Source organism: Dioscorea cayenensis, chromosome 10, assembly GCF_009730915.1.
Source record: "Dioscorea cayenensis subsp. rotundata cultivar TDr96_F1 chromosome 10, TDr96_F1_v2_PseudoChromosome.rev07_lg8_w22 25.fasta, whole genome shotgun sequence".
NCBI lineage: Eukaryota > Viridiplantae > Streptophyta > Magnoliopsida > Dioscoreales > Dioscoreaceae > Dioscorea > Dioscorea cayenensis.
This window is the reverse complement of record NC_052480.1, coordinates 9,454,528-9,462,928: the sequence shown is the minus strand read 5'-3', so window position 1 is coordinate 9,462,928 and position 8,401 is coordinate 9,454,528.

Sequence of the window (8,401 nt, the reverse complement as noted above, 5' to 3'; positions counted from 1 at the left end):
GACAAGTGAGCTTGAAAAATGAACAATTCAAACTTTGTATAATTTGCCATACAGTTTTTGACCGTTTACATTAATCTATTAATATTAGACCATTGAATAAATAATAGAGGAATACATCAAAAACACATGATGCCTTTAATTTTTGTTTAAAAAGTATACTAACTTAGAATAAAGTAAGGTTGTTCTAATACCGTGTGTGTATATATATATATGAAAAAATTGCTTAAATACCCTTATAAAATTATATATATATCTTCATAAAAAAATCATATTTATTTATGTATCCTTACCAAAAAGAAAAACTATTATTTACCAACATACTCCATGTTTTGATTGAAAATGAAAGGCACAAAAATATCCGAAAAAAACTTTGCTTTTAGGGACCAATAGCTTTTTGAAGGTTAAATTAAATTTTACCCAAATCCAACACATTTAATAAATAAATTTCAAGTTGATAAGAATATTATAATTTTATTAATATATTTTTTTATATCATAAATATGATTAGTTTTAGTGGAAATTGCCAAAAAAACCCTACAACTTTGCCAAATTGCCAAACAAACCCCCATAGTTTCGGAATACCCAAAAACCCCTTCCTTTTCAACTCCATGATTTTGAAACCCCAAAAGTACGTAACGGCATTAAACGGAGTGTATTTAAAAATTTTTATGGATCGAAAAATGCCCTTGCACGGAAGTCGTGGGCTCGCACTCCATTTCGCGTGTGAGAGAAAGTGGGTGGGTTTTTCTTAGGCATTACACCGCTTGTCTTCTCTCAACTCGCGACTCCAGCTCAACTCGCTGTCTCCGACTCTTCTCTTCCCACCCAGACTCTTCCCTTTCCACCTGCTGCCTCAAGAAGAAGTCCCGTGCAAGTATTCTGCATTTTGTCACTTTGCGCCTAAAGGTATTCATTATGGTTTTTTGTTAACTATTCTGTTACGAAGAGACATTTTTCAGTTTTGGTTTGTGATTTTGTTTTTGTTGGAAGACATCAAGCTTTCGTGGGGATTAATCGGTCGGGGTTTTGTTAGTCTGCTGAGGAGATGTCTCGGCTAGGGTTTTTGTTTTGTTTTACATTTTCGCTCTATGTATACGATCGAAAATGGTTTTCCGATTGTTGTGCTTTGTGTAATGTTTATAATCTACGCTTTACTCTTTCAGCTGATATGGTTGCAATTGTAAAGAAAATGAGGTCTCCGCTTTAAAACAATGAGCTTTTACCGCTTTAAGTTAGTTCGTCTCCGCTTTAATTATTTGTATCTCGCTTTAATAGTATACGCCACTACTTAAAAAATGATATCAGTGTTTAAGAACCGAGTGTTTACCGCTTAACAAATTACATTTCCGCTTAACAATGTCGTCGTTATTGTCGCAGCTTGTGATTATGGCGGTCAATCTAGTTAACGGGCGATGCTACTCGACAACAGTAGTGGAGACCGTGGGTCGAATTGAAAGTTCACATGATCCCTCGACATCGGGAGATCATCCGAAGGACACCGCTCACGGCGATTTCATCGAGTTGAAGTCGTATACCAAGAGCGGGCCCTTCTCGACTCTCTATCGCAGAGATACGATAACCGCACTCAATAAATTCGGGATCGGGGAAAGCATGTCGACTTTCGAGCCCTCAAGATGTGGCAATCGTTCTTGGCTCGCGCTGCGATGGGGGAGGCGATCGTGTTTCGTAAGAAGAAAAACACGGTCGACTTTCAAGAGAGGTATTTATCGAAGACGCACGAGAGACACGGAGACTCCATCGGGAGCACTCTTCAAAGAACTCGTTGGACGGAGGGAGAAGAGGAGAATTTTTGCCAAACCATCGATGGTGTACCTCCCCGGGTACAATCCTCTTCCCAAATACCTCCCGCTTTCGGTTCCTAATCGAATCGCTGATTATGTCGATGATCTACCCGAATGGGGCGCCACGCATGGGCGCAAGCGACGCATAGGTGGCTTATGGAGGACATACCACAAGCCGCTACCCGAGTCGCAATCTAGATCGCGCGGGGAAGAAGACCAACACCGGGTATGTTAAGGGTCGCAGTGAGCGCTTTAACATCCGGGTTTTACGTAGTGACGGAACCCGGAAAGAAAGTCCGTTTCGAAGATCCCAAGGATCGTCGTGCTACGGTGAAAAATACTTTCACCGAAGCAAGCGACGATAGAGACGAGTTTGTCATCTCTCGAAGGAAAAGAGGTAATAATTCAAAAAAATATTTTTGTTTAGCTGTAGAGCGTTAACGTTTAACCATATCATTTACCGTTTAACTTTATTCATCTATCGTTTAACATTATAACTTACTGGTTTAACTTTTGTTCAACTACCGTTTAAACTTTTAGTTTAATGTTTAATTTGTTTGTTTCTTGTTTAACACAATAGGTTATAACGTTTAAATATACTGAGTTACATGTGTAAATATAGTTTTAATTGTTTAAACTAAATAATTTCGCTAAGATTGTTTGCTTTACACATGCTAGTTTCTGAAATGGTTCCGTGAATCTTTGATGAAGAAGTATTTGTTCGGAGCCAACCGTCGATCTGGGATGCTATTGCTCCGAATCGCTTGCTCGAAAAGGCAAGATGAGAGGCGACCTCTTTCCTTGCGTACTTTGGACGCCCGTTCTCCTGCTTCGGGGCCAAAACGCATTCGTCGAGGCCGAGAAGCCCTCCCCACCCCGCCCGACCGTGGCTTCCCCGACCGTGTCGCCCTCGAACGTGGCGCTCCCTGCCGGCACTAGGCGAGGATGTCACCTGCAACTCTCATGCGAGCTTGCGAGTTTTGATGATCGGAGTTCCCTCGGCATTGTCGCTCGGGTGAGGCATTGGAAGGCGGTCAGCGATCCGATCGATCGCGCCTTCCCTTCAAACAAATGAAGCACCCGGGGACGGATACGCCGTCGGAGTTCGACGACGAGGACATCATCGGGGTGGCCCTTCAAAGACGGCCTCATTCGAAGAAGCTTGCAAAAAGAGGAAAACAATAATGCCTCCGTCTCCACCCGTCTTGCGGTGACGATGAAATAATAGCGACACCATCGGCAGCAGCACCATCGGCGGTCGATGTTGTTAACGTTGATGACATGCCCATCACGGTGGAGGAGATTGAAGATGGCGCCGAGTTTGCGCGATGTGGAAAAAGATCGTCGACTCGTTGTTGACGACATCATGCATCACGGTGGGAACCGGCGCCGACAGTCATGGCGATCAAAGATGGACACAATCCATGAAGAAGAACAACCGGATCAACGTTGTGTCTCCCATTGATGCTTTCGCCGCCGTGGAACTCACGGTTGAGAAGGTCGTTGAGTCTATCCTCAACGAAGTGGGAATTCACGGTGGAACTAACGGTCGACCGCTGCCGCATCGAGGCGAGACACAATCCCACAAGAACAAGAAGCATGTAAGGAAGTGTCTCCCGGTTGATCTTTGCCGGCCGTGCTCCCCGATTAAAGGAAGCCAATAAAAAGTAGAAGAACTTGGAAAGTCTTCATTCAAGAAAAAAATACGTTGCCAATCGCGCCTCGATAAGTACGGCAGGGGAGTTGATAAGGATCTTCCTCAACGCGCCTATGGACAAGTAAGTTTGAAGTTTTTATGATATTGTTTAAACTGCTTTTAGTTACCATTTAAGTAGGAGCGTTAACGTTTAAAATTTACAGATAACATTTAACTTATAAGTGATACCCTTTAAATATTACCGTTACCGTTTAAACATTCAATATAGAATTTAAAGTTTATACTTTAACGTTTAATTTTATACTTACAACATTGTTTACATGTCTTTGTTCCGTTCAACCACAGCACTGTCGTGTGGAAGAATGACTCTATCAACACCACACGGGCCAATCTATTCGACACGCTCGAGGGGAAAAGAGATGGTCAGCGGGAGCGATGTGATGGGACGCATTCGTATGTATCTTGCAAAAGACGATGAGCGTAGTGCCATATCGTTATAAGAGGCGCCTCCATCACACGGACCATTGGCCTTGTTCATGTCAGCGAGGCGACGACGCACATGAATCCACGATGGCTATGATTGGAGATGCCGCGCGCAACTTGCATGAAGTGGACATCGTCATCCTCCCGATAATTATGAGTGGCCACTTCCATGTCGTCGTCCTTGACAATGAAAAACAAGAATACAGGCATTATTCTTCATGCCAAAGCGAAGAATACGATAAAAACGCGCTAGAAATGGTAAGTGCTTTAATAATTTGTGTTTGTGTAATAGTGTTCGGTAAATAATCGGCATTCTAATATGAACTTGTATATCTCGACAGCGGAACCTATTCGACCTCTGTATCGACATGGAGTTGGGCGAGTCGGCGACCGCAAAGTACCCGCTTGTTCACGACACTGAAGCCCCACGACAGAAAAAAGGAAGTGTCGACTGCAGCGTCTATGTCATGCGGTTTATCGAGCAGTTACTCGCCGGTGAGAAGCTACGGGTACCGCAGACTGACGTCCCTTATCTGCGATTAAGGTATGTTTCCCGCATACTTAGGGAGGGAGGCGGCCGTCATCACGGCCCGAGGGAGTCTTCATAGCGGGTTCTTAGTCATTCTTTCTATATTTGTATACACGATTCTTTCTTTAATAATCCGGATTCATTGTTTAAGATACACTTTCGGTGTTTAAGTATATAGTTCATTGTGTAAATATCAATGTAATTGTTTAAACTCCGCTTTTCTTGTGTAAAACGAACCGGAGAGGGAGTGTACGCATAGCGGGGTCATAGTCGTTGTATAGGTGTAATAGTTTCAAATGTAAACCGGTTTAAATTCAATTCATTTTTTTCCCGAAGAACATGACAAATTTTGTCGATGTAAATGTACATGTATCTAAATTCAATTAAATTCATTACTGTTTCGTTTTTGAGGTTCTGTTCTTGTTGGATGATATTGTAGTCCGCGAGAGTACATTATCGGGTAGGGTTCCGTTTCATTTTCATTTTCATTATCGGCTAATATCAACATTCATTTTAAGCTGTATAATGATAACTTTTGCCCTTTAACTTTCGTTTTCTCTGTTTAAGTTTAGGTTTTTCTGTTTAAATTTAATATTTTCTGTTTAAATTTAATATTTTCTGTTTAAAATATCCTTATTATTTAATAATATCAATGTAATTACAACAAAAATATACTTTAATATTTTCTGTTTAAAATATCCTTATTACTTAATGTAATGTTCCGATTTTTATGTGCGACGGGAGTGGAAACGCTTGGGGAACCGAGCGTGTATTAATTACGCTTGGGGAACCCCTAGCACCATCCCGTTAGTACATTTTAAGCGGATACAAATTTATTTTAAACGATAAAAAAATAATAGTTAAAGCAGAGAATAAAAATATTTAAAAGCGTAAGAGATATATTTAAATATAAAGTTCAATATTTAAACAATAATAAAGAAGTATATACACAATGCCTAGTCGAGCATGATTCATTCCACGATCCGCGATTGTGACCGAAGCGTGGCAATGGCTACAATGCAACTTGCGGACCTCGGGACGCTACGACTCGATCCTCTTTCGTCTAGGGACACCCTGGGTTGCCTTCTCGTCACGAGTGGTCGCATACGCGAGTTCGCGATTTTTCATCCATCGGCTGTCGTTTGTCCGGTATGGGGAATATAGCTTCCTTATACGCCATTTTTGAAGTCGAGCTTCCTTCCACGATCACCCGGTGTTTCTCGTTCTTCGATAATTTGAAGTCAAAATTCCTTTTGATTGCAGAAAATTCCTAAGTGCGTCTACGAAATGTTCAACGCCTTCAAAAACATTGTCCAATATCCAGCGACAACACTTCGACTTGATCGGATGAGGAAGGAAGGCATGCCACACCCTCATGCTCGCCATGATGTGGAGCGAGCGTTTGCCAGATTCGAATTCCTCGCCAACACTTTAGTTTAAAGCGAACACGATCAATATTTAAAGCAGAGACACAAAATATTTAAACGATACACATAAATCTTAAAGCGTTAAAACAAAAAGTTAAATAATAAGTTAATAAGTTAATTGGAGACAATAGTGTTTAAATGGAAACTTGATAAATGTAAAGCGATGGCGTGGGATAATAAACAATAATTAACTTCTACAACTATATAAACATAAAGCGAGAAGAAACTTACAACGAGAAGAACTCGTTTTCGGTGAGGATACGATGCCACATCATCCGTCTCCCAACAACAAGATCAACAACGTAACATTTGAAGATGGAGTGCACGTGACACATCTGCTGGAAGTCAACCTCGCTTTTTATATGAGACATACCTGGTTTTATGTCCATCGGGTGTGATAAACTTCACCTCGACACGGGAAATATCGAGACCCCATCGCTCACATATTTCAGCTAACATCGATTCCCAAGAAGTCGGTACCGTGAACATTAGCACTCGTCCTCCCCGTAGTATCTAGCAATAGCACAAAAAACTCTCCATAATTTAATCGGAAGAGCTAAAAATTGAATACACCAAATGAGAAGAAGAAAAAAAGAAGAAGAAGAAGAAGAACAAGAACAAGAACAAGAAGAACAAGATATGAGCCTTCTAAACTTTGTTTGAGAAAAAGCAAGGAGGAGGCAAAAAAAAAATTTGAAAAACTATGCATAAAGAAAAGTTATGATTGGGCTGCCATTTTTTTCCCACCTTTTGCAAGGGCAAAAAGAATTTCATATCGTAGACCCACTTCAACTTACCGAGGGGTTAAAAGGAATGTAAAAATATAACCCGAGTTTCGTCCGGGGTGTGCAAAAGTTGGAGGGAGTTTTTGGGAAGTTTTGAAAATTACGAGGGGTGAACAGTAATTTTCCCTTAGTTTTAATTTATTTAACTTGCTAATCTAAGGTTTTAAGATGACGCATAAGAGGATGCTTTATTCATGTATTTATGAAAATATCTCTAACTATTTATTTAAGGTTCAAATTTTTAAATAATTTCTTTATAAATTGGATAATACCAAAAACTTTGGTTATTTGCCCATCCCTTTAAATTAATTCAATGTGTTAATAGAACCCCAAGAAAAATATTAACTTTATTGAAAAACATCTCAATATAACTATGTTAAGCAAATATTCAAAATTTCACAAACTTTAAAATGTAATTTGCACGATGTCTTAAAAAAAATTAATTATTTAAATTAGTGTATTTACTTTCTTTTTATCTGCCACAAATCCATGTTCATTTTTATCTGTCATTTTCTAACATCAAGAAGCATTTATTATTTTTTTCCCAAAATTACCCTTAGCACTCTATTCAATTATCTTCTTAAAATTAAATATGAGAAAAATATGAAGATATAAATTAGGGATAATTTTGAAAAGATAACTAATTTTGTATAAAATTTTGTGAAATAACTAAGTTTCTTAGTATATGAGATTCGGTTATCCACGACAAATAAAAAAGAACCGAGGGAGTACTCCCTCCATTCCTTTTTAGTTGTCATATTTAACTAATTTACACCAATTAAGAAAAGTTTGTTAAAATTAGTTGATTACTTATATTTTATAAAAAAAATCCATTACTTTACAAAACTACCCCTATTTAAAAACCCTACTTGTAGAGAATATAATTTAATGTTTAGTTGATTTTGATTTATTGAAAATTGTACAATTACTTCAAATGAAATGGTAAATTTAGAAAAAATTATTTAATACTGCACAAAATTTTTAATGTGACAAGTAAAAAGAAACAGAGAAGAGCTCCAAAACATGATAACTAAAAAAGAACGGAAGGAGTAATATTTTGCAATCATTACTTTTAATAATTTTTATATGAGTCACTAAACAATGTTCGAGAGTTGAAGACATTTAACTCTCATGCTGAGATCGATTTGATTTTTTTTTTTTTTTTTTACATGTAAGTGCACGTTTTTTTATCTATATTATTAAAATAGTAATAATACTCAAATTTTATTAATATTAATATTGATTTTAATTAAAATTAATTAAAAATTTTCTCCGAAATAATTTTACACTAATATATCCCATGCAGTCACACCAGACCTTGAAATATACAACTCAGATAGAAATGTGTCATGGCAAAGTTGTTCTCTTGAATGAATGTACTCCTACGCTATTTATAAAAAGGATTTGTACAAATAATTAAAAGTTAAATTTACAATATTTTCCCCTCTTCAAATTGCTTTAACTTTTCTACTAATTTCCTATAGTTAGTGAGGATAAGTGTGTTAAATCACAAATGAGAACAACGCAGGCAATATACAACAATGTACGTGATTGTGTTATAGACTTGTCTACACTGTTTTATATTTGAAGTTCAATATATAACTAAAGTTAGTTTACGAAATTCTCTAGTTCTCCACATGACTAGAATTGATTATTTTTTTATTGTATTGTAGCTTAATTTAATTTTAAGAGGTGGGATCTAATTTGCTTCCTAATAG